The 18,761-nt window shown below is 46.0% G+C and overlaps 1 protein-coding gene across 8 annotated transcripts in view; it reads left to right on the top strand.

Annotated features, from left to right (window-relative positions):
• raraa (retinoic acid receptor, alpha a) overlaps positions 1 to 18,761 on the top strand; it is a 735,685-nt gene that overhangs the window by 271,377 nt on the left and 445,547 nt on the right. For 2 of the 8 annotated variants that reach the window (XM_063037128.1, XM_063037132.1), the window contains exon 1: positions 3,864 to 4,072. The exons of 5 other annotated variants lie outside the window; for them this stretch is intronic. The gene's annotated coding sequence lies outside the window, so the exon portion shown is untranslated. Of the gene's footprint in view, positions 1 to 3,863; positions 4,073 to 18,761 lie in introns of those variants that run through there. One more of the 8 variants, XM_063037141.1, reaches the window with a different exon arrangement.

Here is an 18,761-nt window from a genome sequence, read left to right as displayed (position 1 = left end):
CCTCCACTCGCCCCCTCCACTCCCCCCTCGCCACCCCCATCCATTCCCCCCTCGCCACTCTCCACTACCCCCTCCACACTACCCGATCTCCACACTACCCCCCTACTCTCCCCCTCTCCACTCTCCCCCTCTCCACTCTCCCCCTCTCCACGCTCTCCCCCTCTACACACACTCCCCCTCTCCAAACCCTCCTCCAATCCCTCCTCCACTCCCTTCTCCACTCCCTCCTCCACTTCCCCCTCTCCACCCCCCCTCCACTCCCACCTCACCACTTCCCCCACTCTCCACTCCCCCCCCACACTCCCCCCTCTCCACACTCCTCCCTCTACACTCCCCCACGACATTCCCCCCTCTCCACCCCCCCGCCACACTCTCCCTCACCACTCCCCCCTCGCCACACTCTCCCTCGCCACACTCTCCCTCGCCACACTCTCCCTCGCCACACTCTCCCTCGCCACTCCCCCCTCGCCACACTCTCCCTCGCCACCCCCCCCCTCTCCACACTACCCCCCACTCTCCCCCTCTCCACTCTCCCCCTCTCTCCCCCTCTCCCCCTCCTCTCCACACACGCTCTCCCCACTCCCCCTCTCCACACACACACACTCCCCACTCCCCCTCCCCAATCCCCCTTCTCTACACTCCCCCCACGACATTCCCCCTCTCCAATCCCCCGTCTCCACCCCCCTCCCCTCCCCCCTCGCCACACTCTCCCTCGCCACACCCCCCCTCTCCACACTACCCCCCACTCTCCCCCTCTCCACTCTCCCCCCTCTCCCCCTCTCCCCCTCCTCTCCACACACACGCTCTCCCCACTCCCCCTCTCCACACACACACACTCCCCACTCCCCCTCCCCAATCCCCCTTCTCTACACTCCCCCCATGACATTCCCCCTCTCCAATCCCCCGTCTCCACCCCCCTCCCCTCCCCCCTCGCCACACTCTCCCTCGCCACACACCCCCTCTCCACACTACCCCCCATACTCTCTCCCTCTCCACTCTACCCCTCTCCACACACTCCCCCTCTCTCTCCCACCTCTCCACACATACGCCCTCCCCACTCTCCCTCCCCACTCTCCCTCCACACTCTCCCTCCCCACACTCTCCCTCCCCACACTCTCCCTCCCCACACTCTCCCTCCCCACACTCTCCCTCCCCACACTCCCCCTCCACACTGCACCCCTCCACAGTCTCCCCCTCTCCACACCTCCCCCCTCCACACCTCCCCCCTCCACACCTCCCCCCTCCACACCTCCCCCTCCACACCTCCCCCCTCCACACCTCCCCCCTCCACACCTCCCCCCTCCACACCTCCCCCCTCCACACCTCCCCCCTCCACACCTCCCCCCTCCACACTCCCCCTCCACACTTCCCCTCCACACTCCCCCCCTCCACTCCCCCCTCTCCACACTCCCCCCTCTCCACACTCCCCCCTCTCCACACTTCCCCCCCTCCACTCTCCCCCCCTCCACACTCCCCCCTCCACACTCCCCTCCTCCACTCTCTCTCCCTCTCCACTCTCTCCCTCTCCACACTCCCCCATCTACACTCCCCCACGACATTCCCCCTTGCCACACTCGCCCCTCGCCACACTACCCCCCTCTCTCCCCCCTCTCCCCCCTCTCCCCCCTCTCCCCCTCTCCCCCCTCTCCCCCTCTCCCCCCTCTCCCCCTCTCCCCCCTCTCTCCCCTCTCTCCCCTCTCTCCCTCTCTCCCCCTCTCTCCCCCTCTCCCCCCTCTCCCCCTCTCCACATATTCCCCCTCTCTCCACACACACTCCCTCCCCACTCCTCCTCCCCACACACACACACCCCACTCCCCCCTCTCTACACTCCCCCCTCTCTACACTCCCCCCTCCACACTCCCCCCTCTCCACACTTCCCCCCCTCCACTCTCCCCCCTCTCCACACTCCCCCCTCCACACTCCCCTCCTCCACTCTCTCTCCCTCTCCACTCTCTCCCTCTCCACACTCCCCCTTCTCCACACTCCCCCTTCTCCACACTCCCCCTTCTCCACATTCCCCCATCTACACTCCCCCCACGACATTCCCCCCTTGCCACACTCGCCCCTCGCCACACTACCCCCCCCTCTCGCCCCTCTCTCCCCTCTCTCCCCTTTCTCCCCCTCTCCCCCTCTCTCCCCCTCTCCCCCTCTCTCCCCCTCTCCACATATTCCCCCTCTCTCCACACACACTCCCTCCCCACTCCTCCTCCCCACACACACCCTCCCCACACACACACACCCCACTCCCCCTCTCTACACTCCCCCCTCTCTACACTCCCCCCTCTCTACACTCCCCCCTCTCTACGCTCCCCCCTCCACACTCCCCTCCTCCACTCTCTCTCCCTCTCCACTCTCTCCCCCTTCTCCACACTCCCCCTTCTCCACACTCCCCCATCTACACTCCCCCCACGACATTCCCCCCTTGCCTCACTACACCCCACTCTCCCCCCTCTCCCCCCTCTCCACACATTCCCCCTCTCTACACACACACACCCTCCCCACTCCCCCTCCCCACACACACCCTCCCCACACACACACACCCCACTCCCCCTCCCCACTCCCCCCTCTCTACACTCCCCCTCTCTACACTCCCCCTCTTTACACTCCCCCTCTCCACACTCTCCCCTCTCCACACTCCCCCCTCTCCACACTCCCCCCTCTCCACACTCCCCCCCCTCCCCACTCCCCCCTCTCCACACACCCCTCTCCACACACCCCCCTCCACACTCTCTCCTCTCCACACTCCCCCCCTCCACACACTCCCCCCTCCACACACTCCCCCCTCTCCACACACCCCACTCTCCACACACCCCACTCTCCACACTCCCCCCCCCACACTCCCCCCCCACACTCCCCCACACTCCCCCTCCACACCTACCTCTCCACGCCCCCCTCGCCCCTCTCCACGCTCCCCCCACTCCCCCCTCTCCACACACACACCCTCCCCACTCTTCCCTCCACTCTTCCCTCCACACTCCCCCCTCCACACTCCCCCTCCACACTCCCCCTCCACACTCCCCCTCCACACTCCCCCCTCTACTCTCCCCCCTCTCCACACTCCCCCCTCCACACTCCCCCCTCTACTCTCCCCCCTCTCCACACTCCCCCCTCCACACTCCCCTCCTCCACTCTCTCTCCCTCTCCACTCTCTCTCCCTCTCCACTCTCTCCCCCCTCTCCACACTCCCCCTTCTCCACACTCCCCCATCTACACTCCCCCCATGACATTCCCCCCTTGCCACACTCCCCCCTTGCCACACTACCCCCCACGCCACACTACCCCCCACTATCTCCCCTCTCTCCCCCTCTCTCCCCCTCTCTCCCCCTCTCTCCCCCCTCTCCCCCCTCTCCACACATTCCCCCTCTCTCCACACACACGCCCTCCCCACTCCCCCTCCCCACTCCCCCTCCCCACACACACCCTCCCCACACACACACACACACACACACACACCCCACTCCCCCTCTCTACACTCCCCCCTCTCTACACTCCCCCTCTCTACACTCCCCCTCTCTACACCCCTCTCCACACTCTCCCCTCTCCACACTCTCCCCTCTCCACACTCTCCCCTCTCCACACTCTCCCGTCTCCACACTCCCCCCTCCCCACTCCCCCCTCTCCACACTCCCCCTCTCCACACTCCCCCCTCTCCACACTCCCCTCTCTCCACTCCCCCCGCCTCTCTCCTCCACCCTCCTCCGTTCTGTAAATGTCAAACCCGCTTAAACAGTGTGACTGTGACTCAAGCTGACATTGTGATTTACGGCTGAATGCACGCCACACTAGAACCACTGGCACACAGACAAGACTGTGCTGCTACTGGCACCCATGCGCACTGCAGGTTTGGGTCTTATGACTTCTGCTGTCCTTAGGAAGCAGAGGTGGAGCATAATACAGGATGTGCAGATTAATGGCAGATTCTGAAGAGTTGGTGAAGCAGATTTCCTTCTCCGGCCTGTGTTGGTCTGACAGCTGTACTTTCCTTTGGCTTTTTTAAAATATAGTGATTTAGATGTGAATGTTCCATCTTGGTCACATATCTTTATTCAGTAAGTCTCTAAGGCCTGTGAAGGTATGTAGCTCTCTGGGTAGTGGCATTTTTGTGGGGAGATTTGGGGGTGGAGGTTGCAAATTTGTATTGAAATGCATTACTCAGCTCCTATGATTTAGGTCTCACTATCTTTCAGTTCTTTTTCTTAAGTTTGCTGTAGTTGGCTAATGAAAATAAATTTTTGTCCTGTGAAATGAACGAGTGTTATATTTATTAGATTATCAGCTATAGGACTGTTACGTTTTACTTGTTGGCTGCATTTAATTTTTGAAGTTTTTGTGTATTAGCATTGAAGCTTTGGCAACTTTCTTCAGAAATACTTTGTCGAAGTCTGTGAACTCCATGTGTAGTACTTTTAGTCATAGATTAGAATTTGAACAGTGTTGTTCAAGAAAACGTGTAAGCTTAATACTGTGCTGTATTGCTGTAGTTCTGGGCATGTGAATGAGTTTTTCGAGGTTGAAAGGATACTTAGTTCAGACTCATCATTTTATTTCATTGGGACCATTTGATGATATGCCTCATTGAAAATGGTAACTTGGTCTACTGTAGGCAGTTCTCAAAGTGTTGTTCATTACAGTAAATCCACTATATTCCCACTGGGAAGGGTACTCGGGTGCTAGTTGGAAATGAGGTAAGGGAATGTTTATCAAACCTGCAAGACTGTCCAATAAAATTGGTGAATTTATCCTGTAATGATTTCTATTGTTATTAGGTTTTTAAAATAGTATATTAACTTTCAGCAACGTGACTTGCACTGAACTGTTTGATGCAGGGTGTTTAACTGAGACATCAATAATATTCCCCCCCCCTCCCCAGTCTCAGATGCTGCTGGACCGGCTAAGTTCCTCTCGCAGTTTGTTTGTTGCGCTGGATTCCAGCATCTGCAGTCTCTTGTGTTTTTGCTGATTATCATTCTCTTGCTGTGCTAAGTCACTTAGAAGGTTGGTGAGAGTGTGGAACGAGCTACCAAGGCAAGTGGTGGATGTGGGTTTGATTTCAACATTTAAGAGAAATTTGGATAGGTACATGGTTGGGACGGTTATGGAAGGCTATCATCTGGCTGTAGGTCAATGGGAGTAGGCACATAAATGGTTCAGCACAGATTAGATGGGCCGAAGGGCCTGTTTGTGTGCTGTAGTGTTTTATGATACTATTTCCTCCTTTCATGTCCTGTCCTATAGCCCTTTGCTATTTGGAACAGCCTCCCACTATCCATAGGCCATACCTGTCAGATGGGAAAGTTATTGGCATTGGTTCTAAAGGGCTGTTTGACATTCGTTTAGAAATGCACATAAGTAATTGGGCATGGATTTATAATGCAAAAATCTTAATTTATCTAAGAATACAAGAAGTAGTGGGAATTTTCTGACATCTACTTGATTTCAGAAAGGCTTTTGAGAAGGTCCCGTGTGGTAGGCCAGTCCAAAATTTTGAACACCAAAGAATTTATGCAAAAGTGGCAAATTGGATCCATAGGCTCATTCGAAGGAAGCAATGTGCAGTAATTGTCAAAATCAAAGACTGTTTTATTACTGGGGCTTTATTAGGTTTAGTACTGGATAGAGGTACAAAGGAACTGTGGAGTACATGTCCACAGATATGTCGAGGGTCACATGGGTCAGAAAGGTGGTTAAAACATATATGCAGTGTTTTGTTTTATTGGGTGCGCCTTGCAGAGCAGGATTAGAGTGAATTACTGTATAGATGACACTTCATTAGTCAACTATTTTTGGATGCACGGTTCTGATCACCTCATTACAGAAAAGATGCAATTGCAGGGGCTAGGATGTAGGGGAGATCAATGAAGATGTTACCGTAAGTGTAAAAGTACAGCTGAGGAGTGATTGGATAAGCTGGACTTTCCTCTGGGACTGATTTCACTGAAGTAATATGAATTATGGAGGGTTAGATTGTTCTAAAGACTATAAAACATAGGAGCAGAATTAGGCCATTTGGCCCATCAAGTCTGTTCCACTATTCCATCATGGCTGATTTATTATACTTCTCAACTCTCATTCTCTTGCCTTCTCCCTGTAATCTTTGATGCCCTTACTAATCAAGAACCAATCAACCTCTGCTTTAAATATACCCAATGACTTGGCCTCCACTGCATCTGTGGCAAAGAATTCCACAGATTCACCACCTTCTGAATAAAGAAATTACTCCTTATGTCTGATCTAAAGTAGTGCCCTTGTATTCTGAGACTGTGCCATTTGGTCCTAGACTCCCCCTCTATTGGAAACATCCACTCTACCTAGGTCTTTCAATATTCAAGCAACACACACAAAATGCTGGTGAACGCAGCAGGCCAGACAGCATCCATAGGAAGAAGCACAGTCAACGTTTTGGGCCGAGACCCTTCGTCAGGACTAACTGAAAGAAGAGATAGTAAGAGATTTGAGAGGGGGAGGGGGAGATCTGAAATGATAGAAGACCGAAGGGGGAGGGTTGGAGCTAAGAGCTGGAAAGTTATTGGCAAAAGGGATACAAGGCTGGAGAAGGGAGAGGATCATGGGACGGGAGGCCTAGGGAGAAAGAACCGGGGAGGAGAGTGCCAGAGGAAGATGGAGAGCAGACAAGGAGTTATTGTGAGAAGGACAGAGAGAGAGGGAAAAAAAAGGAAAAAAAATATATATATAAAGAAAGGAAGGAAGGGGTAAGAAAAGGGAGGAGGGGATTTAACGGAAGTCCTGTGAGTCGGCTGGTGTGATATACTGCGTCTGGTGCTCCCGGTGCAGCCTTCTATCTATTGCTGAGACCCGACGCAGACTAGGAGACCGTTTCGCTGAACACCTACGCTCTGTCCGCCAGAGAAAGCAGGATCTCCCAGTGGCCACACATTTTAATTCCATGTCCCATTCCCATTCTGAAATGTCTATCCATGGCCGCCACTACTGTCAAGATGAAGCCACACTCAGGTTGGAGGAACAACACCTTATATTCCGTCTGGGTAGCCTCCAACCTGATGGCATGAACATTGACTTCTCTAACTTCCGTTAATGCCCTCCTCCTGTTCTTACCCCATCCCTTATTTATTTATTTTTTTTTCCTTTTTTCTCTTTTTTGCTCTCTCTCTGTCCCTCTCACAATAACTCCTTGCCTACTCTCCATCTTCCTCTGGCGCTTTCCTCCCCCTTTCTTTCTCCCTAGGCCTCCCGTCCCATGATCCTCTCCCTTCTCCAGCCTTGTATCCCTATTGCCAATCAACTTTCCAGCTCTTAGCTCCATCCCTCCCCCTCCTGTCTTCTCCTATAATTTCAGATCTCCCCCTCCCACTTTCAAATCTCTTACTATCTCTTCTTTCAGTTAGTCCTGATGAAGGGTCTCGGCCTGAAACGTCGACTGTGCTTCTTCCTATGTATACTGTCTGGCCTGCTGCGTTCCACCGGCATTTTGTGTGTGTGGCTTGAATTTCCAGCATCTGCAGATTTCCTCGTGTTTGCACTTTCAATATTCAATAGGTTTCAATGAGATCTCTTCCTTCCTCCTATTCTTCTGAACTCCAGCAAGTAGAAGCCTAGAGCCATCAAATACGCCTCATACATTAACCCCTTCCTTTCCCTCAAGTAGCTCTTCATCAATGTCCAAAGTCCAGATGAGCCAAGTGGCCTTCCGCATTAAGAATTTTCTACGATTTGATTGTTATAATACTTCAGCTGGAATATTGGGAGGGTAAGTTACTTGTGCTTTCTTCCTGCACTTGCAATAATGCAGCAAGTTTTCCTTGAAATCCAGTATATTGTAGTACACTCATTCTGCAAGTTTCTTAATATTTTAGCAATTTGCATGTAGTATGCTAAAGTCACTACAGAGAAAATCTTTTTTAATGTGTGATATTTCCCTGTTGTATAAATGTAACAACCAAAATGTGTTGCCTCTGGAATGGCAAATCCCACTATAATCAGGCGGCCACTAGAAACCTGATTTTCTTGGCTGTACATCTTAAGAACCTGGCAAGTTGTTCATAGCTTTGTTGCCAGCAACATTTGACTGTCACAGGAGTTGAAGGCTGGCAACCAAAATAAAAGATCAAAACCTACTTAATGTTTTACTCATATATTCAGTTAACTGTTTCAGCGCATCAGTTTTCTAAGATAGTAAATCTTTAAAAGTGTTTTCAAAATAGAAAATGTTGATTTATGTCTTGGGTTTTGCTTGTAGTATTTCAGACTGAAGTGAAATAAAGTTGGATTAGACTTTACCAGAACAGAAACTTTCCATGTTATGGTGTATTGGGTTAAATTACAGTCTTGATGTTCACTCAACAGAAGGTCAGATCAAGCAATTGAATGCAGTGGTCGGTCATGCGATTTTCTGCTTTCCTAATTTTTAAAAAAATCAATAATATAAATAACCCTAAAATTGAAAGGACAGCACATGAGCCAAACTGGCTTCTACTCCCAGTTGCCTTATCTATCAACTGGTCCAGTGAAGCTATTCAGAGCCTTATCTACTCTCTAATATTTATACCACACATTGCTACCAGATGAAAACAGTGAATAAAATATTTTTCTCCCTTTACAAGGAGATGTACTAAACCATCCAAAGCTGGAAGTGCAAAGTTCAGTTAATGACCCATGTTGAGTGTACTGCTACGATCACGTGTCACTTGGAGTGAGCAAAAGCACAGGGGCTTCCATTGTTAGTGTTTGCGTTCCTAGATTTGAAATCTGTTGTGATTACAATTTTGGATGATATTCATCGACCCTCATTGAAATGTTAGCTTGGACTTTTAATGGGAACTATTTCTAGCATTGCCGTGGTCCTTAATGTTACGTTATTTGTTAGCTTGTTAGCAGGGTTGCCAACTGTCCCGTATTAGCCGGGACATCCCATATATTGGGCTAAATTGGTTTGTCCCATACAGGACCGCCCTTGTCCCATATTTCCCCCGCTAAGATAGAGCGTTCCTATGAAACCGTTCGTAAGCCGAAATGACGTAAAGCGAGAAGCAATTACCATTAATTTATATGGGAAAAATTTTTGAACATTCCCAGACCCAAAAAATAACCTACCAAATCATACCAAATAACATATAAAACCTAAAATAACACTAACATATAGTAAAAGCAGAATCGGGAAGATTAAACCAAAACCGATCTGTAGAAAAATAATCGGCACGTACACGCATGCGCACACAGGTGCCCGCACAAGGCTTCATGGTCATGGTAGTCTTTCTCGGGGTAAACACAAGTGTCCCGTATTTGACTGCTACTTTTGTCCCTTATTTGGGAGTGAGAAAGTTGGCAACCCTACTTGTTAGTAAAGATGCTACAGAGCACTTGTTGTCTATAGAATTTGTGTTTCTGTCTATAGAAAAAGGGTGGAGGTAGAGAAAACTGGGGTACAGGTGTCCCCGGCTTTTCGAACGTTCGCTTTACGAAACCTCACTGTTACGAAAGACCTACATTAGTACCCTGTTTTCACTAACAAAAGGTGTTTGCACTGTTACGAAAAAATCAGCGCGTGATAAAAGGCAGCGCATGCCCCGAGCAGCCGCTCTCTCCCTGATTAGGAATGGCATTCTCACCGGCGTTGCTTAACCACGAGTCTGTGAGCAGCCATTTGCAAGATGAGTTCTAGGGTATCGAAAAATCCTAAAAGAGCTCGTAAGGGTGTTACACTTAGCGTAAAACTAGACATAATTAAGCGTTTTGATCGTGGTGAACGAAGTAAGGACTAAGTGAGTTTGGCTTGTGGAAGTTGACAAAGATGATGTTGAAGAGGTTTTGGCATCCCATGACCAAGAACTGATAGATGAAGAGCTGATGCAATTGGAAGAGGAAAGGATAACAATCGAAACTGAATGAGTAATGATAAAGTACGGCTTTAATTTTGAAAGGGTACGTAGGTTTAGGGGATATTTGCAGGATGGTTTGAGTCCTTACAAAGAACTGTGTGATAGAAAAATGCGCGAGGCTCAGCAGTCAAGCAAGCCTTCCACATCAGCCACAGCAGACAACGAACCTTGACCTTCGACATCGAGGCGGGCAGTCATAGGAGAAGATGAGCTGTCTGCTCTAATGGAAACAGACGATGACGAGATGACACCCCAGTGTTCCACTACCCCAACCCCCGGACAGATTCCGATTCGCGGAGAATGCAGCAGTAGCTGGGAAACACAGAGCACATCTTTAAGAAAAAAGCTGAAATAAACATGCTAATTAATTAGGTGCTGCCCGGCACGTAATTGTCGGCCCAGATCAGAGGTGATGCTAATTAATTAGCATGTTTATTTTGGCTTTTTTCTTAAAGATGTGTTGTGTGCCTCCCGGCTACCGCTGGACCCCTGCATGCTTCGTGGCAATGTATCGGGTCGCTGCCCAGAGGATGGGGGCCACTGCACCACCCAACCTCCGACTCAGCCTAACACACCCTCATCAGTGTTCTCGACGCTGTCCCAGTTCCGGTAAGTGATACTACACTGTACATACATTTATTTCTACTTTATATCGGCCATGTATTTTTACGTGTTATTTGGTATGATTTGGCAGCTTCACAGCGTAAAGGTTACTGGAGAGCCCTTGCACCATGCTTTTGCCGACGGCGCTTGCGTGAGATTTTCGCTACTGAGAACAGTTCAGTAATGATTGTGGAAAAGTATTTCTACTTTATATAAGCTGTGTATTTATCATATCATTCCCGCTTTTACTATATGTTACTGTTATTTTAGGTTTTATGTGTTACTTGGCATGATTTGGTAGGTTATTTTTGGGTCTGTGAACGCTCACAAAATTTTCCCATATAAATAAATGGTAATTGCTTCTTCGCTTTACGACATTCCGGCTTCCGAACCGTTTTATAGGGACGCTCTACCTTTGGATGGCAAGGGAACCCTGTACTGGATGGAGAATTTCTGTGCAGGACAATCTGTTTTCACATTTGTACATGTTTTTATTGTATCCACGCAGCAAAACTGACAATTTGGACCTGCATTTTTCTGTGCTGTGCCAATGTGGTCCATCGACCCTGAACAATAGGAGCCAACACACATTTTCCTTGTTGTTACGATTTTAGAAAAATGTACTCCAAAGGAAGTTGACTTGTAGCCTGTCAAGCCTGAAAAAGTTTACCCAGTTTTTATTGTTATTATCTCCTGTTCAGCTGGGCTATATTTACAAAATTTTTAAATGAAGTTTGATATTGTCTTTTTGAAAAAGAAAATCTACCCTTAAAATCCATTTTTTGAAGATTTTTGAATAGAAGTCAATATTCTTAGTTGTTTTACTGTTGCTCACAATGAGGTTTTCCCCAAAAATGTTGCCCTGATTTAATTCTCACAGTCTCTTAATGTGTCTGCATTTTGTGGCATGTAGGACTTCGTAACTCAGCGACAAATCGATTCCATCGCACCAAGGAGAGGGGCAGGATAGAAAACAGAATTTAAAGAAAGAAAGTTTTGTCTGATTATTGGTAACTGGTCTTGTGTAATGCAAAATTAGCCAAAACATGGCCTAGTTCCTTTAATTGTTTATTGTTTGTTTATGTAAGGCAAATGATGTATTGGTTTCGTCATACAAGAACTTTCTTTGGAAGCCATCAGCTACTGTTGGAATATGAAGCTCAGAGGTCTTGGCTGTCTTTGCTGAAACTTGTGTTTAGAATTTTATTACTTGTTGATTAACTGATACAATTTAACAGTGCCGCTCTGTGATTTACACAAATGCTTCCTGTGGCAAAAAAATTCTTTTTCTATTTGTCATCCTGATACCATGATTTTCTATGCATATTCCTTGCTACTGCTGCATACGGTAGTACAGTGTCACTAATCTAAAAGATCTTCATTGTACTCAGTCGTGACTCTCAATTGTTTCCTATATCCACATTCTTGATGCTCATTCCACTTCCAGCACAAATGTACAACTAGTCATAATTTGGGGATTGATGTTGGCTTGTTATTCTTTTGAATACCTGTGTAGTTACACATGATACAGAAGCTGCACTGTGGCGGACAGGAAGGCCCTACAATGGGCAGTCAAAACAAAACTGCCCACTGCATCACCGGCACCAGCCTACCCGCCATCAAGGACATATATAAAGAAAGGTGCCAGTAAAAGGCCAGCAATATAATGAAGGGTCCTACCCATCCTGCTCATGGACTGTTAGACCCACTCCCATCAGGGAGGAGGCTATGTAGCATCCATGCCCGGACCACCAGACTCAAAAGCAGTTACTTTCCCCAAGCAATATTGCTGATCAACACCTCCACCTTCTAACCACCCTTCATACCCCCCTACTACTAATTTATCATTTCCTGTCAGAGTCATCTTGCATATAGACACTCCTGCATCCTATTTCATTGTGTTTTTCCTAGTCTTTCTTAATTATGAGCTCTCCTATCTGATTTTTTCAGCTTTTACTAAAGTCAAAGTAAGGCTTTTTTCAAAACTATTGATTTCTTTTCCTTTCTCTTCTCCCCCTTCGCATTTCCCTTCCTATTCTAAACAGTTGTCCTCTTTAATCCTTTCCCTTGCTTCCGCTCCATTCATATAACTTTTCTTTTGTTGTCCTTGTCCCTGGTATACAGGATCTACTGGGTCTCTGTCACTGTGTCTACTTACTGAACCATTGAGGGAATTTGTATCTCAAACTTAACAAGGGGCAAAACACCATTTGTATAATTAACTATCCATTTCATACCAAAAAATTAAAAGTGAACTAAAAATAATTACCACCCCGAGCACCTGCCACCTTGTACTCTTTTCCTCTTCCCCTCCCCCACCCCACCTTTGGCTTCTCCCCTCTTCCTTTCCAGTCTTGAAGAAGTGCCTTGCCCCAAAATGTCTCCATATATGCTGCTTGACCTGCTGAGTTCCTCCAGCACTTTTGTGTACGTTGCCCTGGATTTTCAGCATTTGCAGAATCCCATGTATTTAAAAATAGGAACCAGGCTCTTTGGTCTACCATTGACCACCCACTTCCCAGTAAATTCCCCCACCCCAATTCTCCTGCCATCCACCTACATCAATAAGTTACCAACTAGCAATTTTGTGGCACATTGGAAGAAACCAGCGTGCAGGGTTAATCCACATGGTCACAGAGAGAACGTCCAGATTCAATATAACACCCAGCCTGAGATTCTCCAGAGCAACACTAATCACTCCGCCACTGTACTGCTCCTTTTTGTTAATCTTAATTATTCCAACTTTTGTTTCATTAGGATTGGGAGCATAAGCTTTTTAAAAATAGTACATTTTAATTTTGGATTTCATCCACCATCTCAAAATTGTTAAATAAGGCAGTATGAATTTTTGTTCTTTACTACTTTCTTCAAGGATAAATTCAAGGGTTACCAACTAATTGACCAGACTTTTGAAACGACACCAGCTTGGATTAATACCTCTTGTGAAATGTTTTTTTCATGTCATGTATGATATCATGTTCTAGCATTGAATTTTTTTTCTTTGTCTTACAAGTTAAGGTTCTCATGTGTAAGCATCCAGAATGGGCTTAGGAATTTAGATGCACTTTTTGATAGTACTGAAATAATTCTGTATAAAACAAGTAACAGTGGAGTGTATTTATTATAATGTGGTAACACACATAAAAGTTGCTGGTGAACGCAGCAGGCCAGGCTGCACCTCTTCCGAGAGATGCTGCCTGGCCTGCTGCATTCACCAGCAACTTTTATGTGTGTTGCTTGAATTTCCAGCATCTGCAGAATTCCTGTTGTTTGCGTATTATAATGTGGTATTTGATTTCTTTGGGGAAAAGTTTAACTTTTCCCTTCCACTCCCCTCCCCCCCCCAACATGTTCACTACATCCACTTCCCACTAGTCCCTTACTGGGTGATACACTTATGGACGTGTAGGAAAAATAAGTTGGGACTCGGTTGTGATGTTTCAGGTTGTTATAGTTACTGGCCTTTGTTGTTTAAGCTTAACTATGAGGGAGAACCATTTGAGAAAGATGTTGAAGGGCTACTGTCACCATGGCATAATTTTTAGAATACTTTGTATCGGAAGGAGGAAACCAGAGGTCCACGGGCCAGTCCTCATTGTGGGATCAGAGATGCAGAGTGTCAGCAGCTTTAAGTTCCTTGGTCTTATCATTTCAGAGGATCTGTCCTGAGCCCAGCACTTAAATGTCATTATGAAGAAAGCACATCAGTGCCTCTACTTTCTTAGAAGTTTGTGAAGATTCAGCATGGCATCTAACACTTTGACAAACTTCTGCAGATGTGTGGTGGAGAGTATATTGACTGGTTGCATCACAGTCTGGCATAGAAACACCAATATGCTTGAACGGAAAATCATACAAAAAATAGTATATGTGGTCCAGTCCATCACAGGCAAAGCCCTCCCTACCATTGAGTACATCTACACGGAGCGTTATTGCAGGAAAGTAGCATCTATTATCAGGAACCCCACCACCCAGACCATGCTCTCTTCTCGCTGCTGCCATCAGAAAGAAGGCACAGGAGCCACAGGACCCACATCACCAGGTTCAGGAACAGTTAATATCCCTCAACCATCAGGCTCCTGAACCGGAGGGGATAACTTCACTCAACATCACTTGCCCTATTGCTGAACGGTTCTCACAACCTTTGGACTCATTTTCAAGGACTCTTAATCTCATGTTCTTGATGTTTATTTCTTATTTATTTATTTTGTATTTGCACAGTTGTTTTTTGCACATTGGTTGTCCGCCATGTTGGGGCAGTCTTTCATTGATTCTATTGTGTTTCTTGGATTTATTGAGCATGCTCATAAGAGAATGAATCTCAGGTTGTATATGGTGACATATATGTACTTTGATAATACATTTACTTTAAACCTACTGTGTAGTGCATCATCTTGGTCAAAAAGGTGCTATATAAAGGCAGAGGCTTTTCATTATATTTTCTGTGTGATCAGTTTTTCCATCATCTACAGTCAGGTAGGCAAAGGCAAATGTTATTAAAATAGGTCAAGTATTCTGATGTGCACAAATCCATTTTCATGGAACAGATGAAAAAGTTTTTTTGCAACTCTAATCATCATCATGTAGATAAGAATTAGAATGCAAGTGCTCCAGCAGTACTTTTTTTGCCAAGAGAGTTTTTGGTCACCTGTAAAGGGTTCCAAATGTAAAAAAAGAGCAAAATATTTTTCTGACAGTATTAAGCAATATGATATAGAAACAGAAAATGCAGTAGATACTCAGCAAATAAGGAAAAAAATACAATTAACATTCAAAGTTTTTGCATCTGCAGTTTTTATTCTTTTCCTTTGTTTCTGTCTTCACAGATGCTCCCTGAGCTGCTGGGTGTATCACTTGCTTTTTCTGATCTTTATTTACAGCAATTGTTGTTTCTATTTTGTTTTTAAACATTGTGGTATGGGTTTGTTGCAGATGAGGCACAGTGATGGGGAAAAACATGCCATGAGGAAGGGTCGTCTACTGGCAGTGGGATTATATATAGAACATAGAATAGTACAGCACAGTACAGGCCCTTCGGCCCACAATGTTATGCTGACCCTTAAACCCTGCCTCCCATATAACCCCCCACCTTAAATTCCTCCATATACCTGTCTAGTGTGGGCACACGGCCAAGTGGTTAAGGCATTGGACTAGCGACCTGAAGGTCGTGAGTTCGAGCCCCAGCTGAGGGAACATGTTGTGTCCTTGAGCAAGGCACTTAATCACACATTGCTCTGCGATGACACTGGTGCCAAGCTGAATGGGTCCTAATGCCCTTCCCGTGGACAACATTGGTGTCGTGGAGAGGGGAGACTTGCAGCATGGGCAACTGCTGGTCTTCCATACAACCTTGCCCAGGCCTGCGCCCTGGAGAGTCAAGACTTTCCAGGCGCAGATCCATGGTCTCGCAAGACTAATGGATGCCTTTACTTATACCTGTCTAGTAGTCTCTTAAAATTTCTCGAGTGTATCTGCCTTCACCACTGACTCAGGTAGTGCATTCCACGCACCAACCACTCTCTGAGTTAAAAAAAACCTTCCTCTAATATCCCCCTTGAACTTCCCACCCCTTACCTTAAAACCATGTCCTCTTGTATTGAGCAGTGGTGCCCTGGGGAAGAGGTGCTGGCTGTCCACTCTATCTATTCCTCTTAATATCTTGTATACCTCTATCATGTCTCCTCTCACCCTCCTCCTCTCTGAAGAGTAAAGCCCTAGCTCCCTTAATCTCTGATCATAATGCATACTCTCCAAACCAGGCAGCATCCTGGTAAATCTCCTCTGTACCCTTTCCAATGCTTCCACATCCTTCCTATAGTGAGGCGACCAGAACTGGACACAATACTCCAAGTGTGGCCTAACCAGAGTTTTATCGAGCTGCATCATTACATCGCGACTCTTAAACTCTATCCCTCGACTTATGAAAGCTAACACCCCATAAGCTTTCTTAACTACCCTATCTATACTTCTGATTAAGTCATTATAAAGTCAATTATTACATCTAACCTGCGCTTAAAGGAATTTGTTATTAATTTCCTCTCAAAAATATGATGGTGCAGATATTGTGTGAATGAATGGGCAGGTATCCCATCAGCACTCTAAAACATTCCAGTACTCCACTGTGCTGAAACACTGACACTTTAATCAGCATTTATTGATTGCTCACAAGACACCTTTGTATTATACCTGAAGCTTTTATGCAACAAACAATTAGCAAGGAAATCATGAAACTGCCAACAAATAAACTTAGAAAGAATAGTCTTAAGATGTCATTGGGTTTATTTTTACCTTCAGGGTCATTCAATTTATTTTATTCTACTTGTAGTTTTTATTCTCTCTCTGATCCCTCGTCCACTTTAAATTATGTAAGCATAGTTTAATAGGAATGAACTACTCTCTGGTTTAAAAAAAAAGGAAGGAAACCATCTTAATATTATCTTAAAGTAGTCTGCATAAAATGAATTGCTTTGGCATGCAGTTAGGTAGTTAAGTTAATGTGCCATTTCAACACATAAAGATCCTATTATCAGTAATGGTTTGTTTTACCAGTTCATGTGTTGTTTTTATAATGGTGTTGAGAGAGGAATATTGACCACTGGGAGCATCCGTTGCTGCTGTGACCAGTATCATTGGAGTTCTAATGATAGATGGCAGCTGAGTTTAATTTTTCATGAGAATGAGCTGCATCTCCCACAGTACTGCACTGAGCTGTCAGTGTAGGTTATTTACTGAAGAGTTGCTCAGAGCTTTTGATGAACAGAAAAATCAGAACCCTTAAAAGAAGAGTTGGTATCAACAACTGGTGGATGTAATGGCCAGTTTCTTTACTATATTTCTAAGGCACAAAAAAGTGCAATTTGAAAGTCAGAAGCAATCTAATTTATCTGCCATTGTGCTAACTGATAATTAAATATTGATTCGCTTTTCACATTCTTTAACTGTTAAGCGCACTATGCTATTTTGAGGATTTAATTTGAAATGGTGTGTGTTAGTGGAGAATTCCTGTTTTGAGGACAGTTTAAAACTAAATGGCTGTAGAACGAAAAGTAGGAACAAATTGCAAATGGTTTGACACAACAAGCTGATTAAAAGAATAGAAATGAATAGAATGGAATAGTACAGTGACTTTTATCACTTTTGCATCCTATAATTCACACACAGTCATTTGAGATAGCACATGCACTGTTTTGTTTGTGTTTCCTTTTCATGGTATATTTTGCGTTGCCACAGTTGTTCCAGATCATGGTTTGTATTTTCTGCATTTTACAATATGAAGGAAAGAGATAATTTAAATGGAAGAAATTGTGTCTCATTTCGTAAGGAAATGTCATGCTCTGTTTATTCAGTAGCAAACTGTATTTTAGAATCTTCTGCTGGGAGAAAGTTTTGTGAATGAAATATTTTCAATTGAAATTATACCATTACCATTTCTGATTAGAATATGTGACACTGCTTATTGTTACGACTCTTTGAGTATTAATATGGAAGAGTTATTTTCTAAAGTGAGAATCTTACAGGCCCTGAAATATCACCATTTGGCCCTAATTGTGCTGGTGAATTTACCAATGATGATTCTGAAGCACTGTTGGAAATCTGATGAGTTACCTCAAAACTGCAATCTCGCCTGCCATGCTTATGTTAGTTCTGCACTTTGCTGGAAATTCAATAAAAACATGTCCTGCAGGAAAGAAGCAGCAAAATCAGCCATGTTGCTGACATTTAATCCAAAGCGTATATTAATACCAATTTTGCTTGAGATAATAGTGTGGACTGTTGCTCAATTTTATTTTTCAGGAAGAATGTTCCATGATGCTATCAAGGCACATTAAAAAGTGTACCCTAGTATTTTTAGAAGAGCTGGTATCTGTCAAAAAAGCTGTATAAATTTTCTGTAGATTCAGTTTTATTTGGCTACTAAATTATACTGCAGCTATTTGTGAATTACCTCTACTTGTAAACATGTACACACGAGGAAATATGCAGACGCTGGAATTTCAAGCAACATACATAAAAGTTGCTGGTGAACGCAGCAGGCCAGGCAGCATCTCTAGGAAGGGGTACAGTTGACGTTTCGGGCCGAGACCCTTTGTCAGGACTAACTGAAAGAAGAGCTAGTAAGAGATTTGAAAATGGGAGGGGGAGATCCAAAATGATAGGAGAAGACAGGAGGGGGAAGGGGTGGAGCCAAGAGCTGGACAGGTGATTGGCAAAAGGGATATGAGAAGATCGTGGGACAGGAGGCCCAGGGAGAAAGAAAAGGAGGAGGGGGGAGAAAAGCCCAGAGGATGGGCAAGGGGTATAGTC

The sequence above is a fragment of the Mobula hypostoma genome, chromosome X1, assembly GCF_963921235.1.
Source record: "Mobula hypostoma chromosome X1, sMobHyp1.1, whole genome shotgun sequence".
Lineage (NCBI taxonomy): Eukaryota > Metazoa > Chordata > Chondrichthyes > Myliobatiformes > Myliobatidae > Mobula > Mobula hypostoma.
The sequence above is the reverse complement of the archived record's forward strand: the minus strand, read 5'-3'. Positions and strand labels throughout refer to the sequence as shown.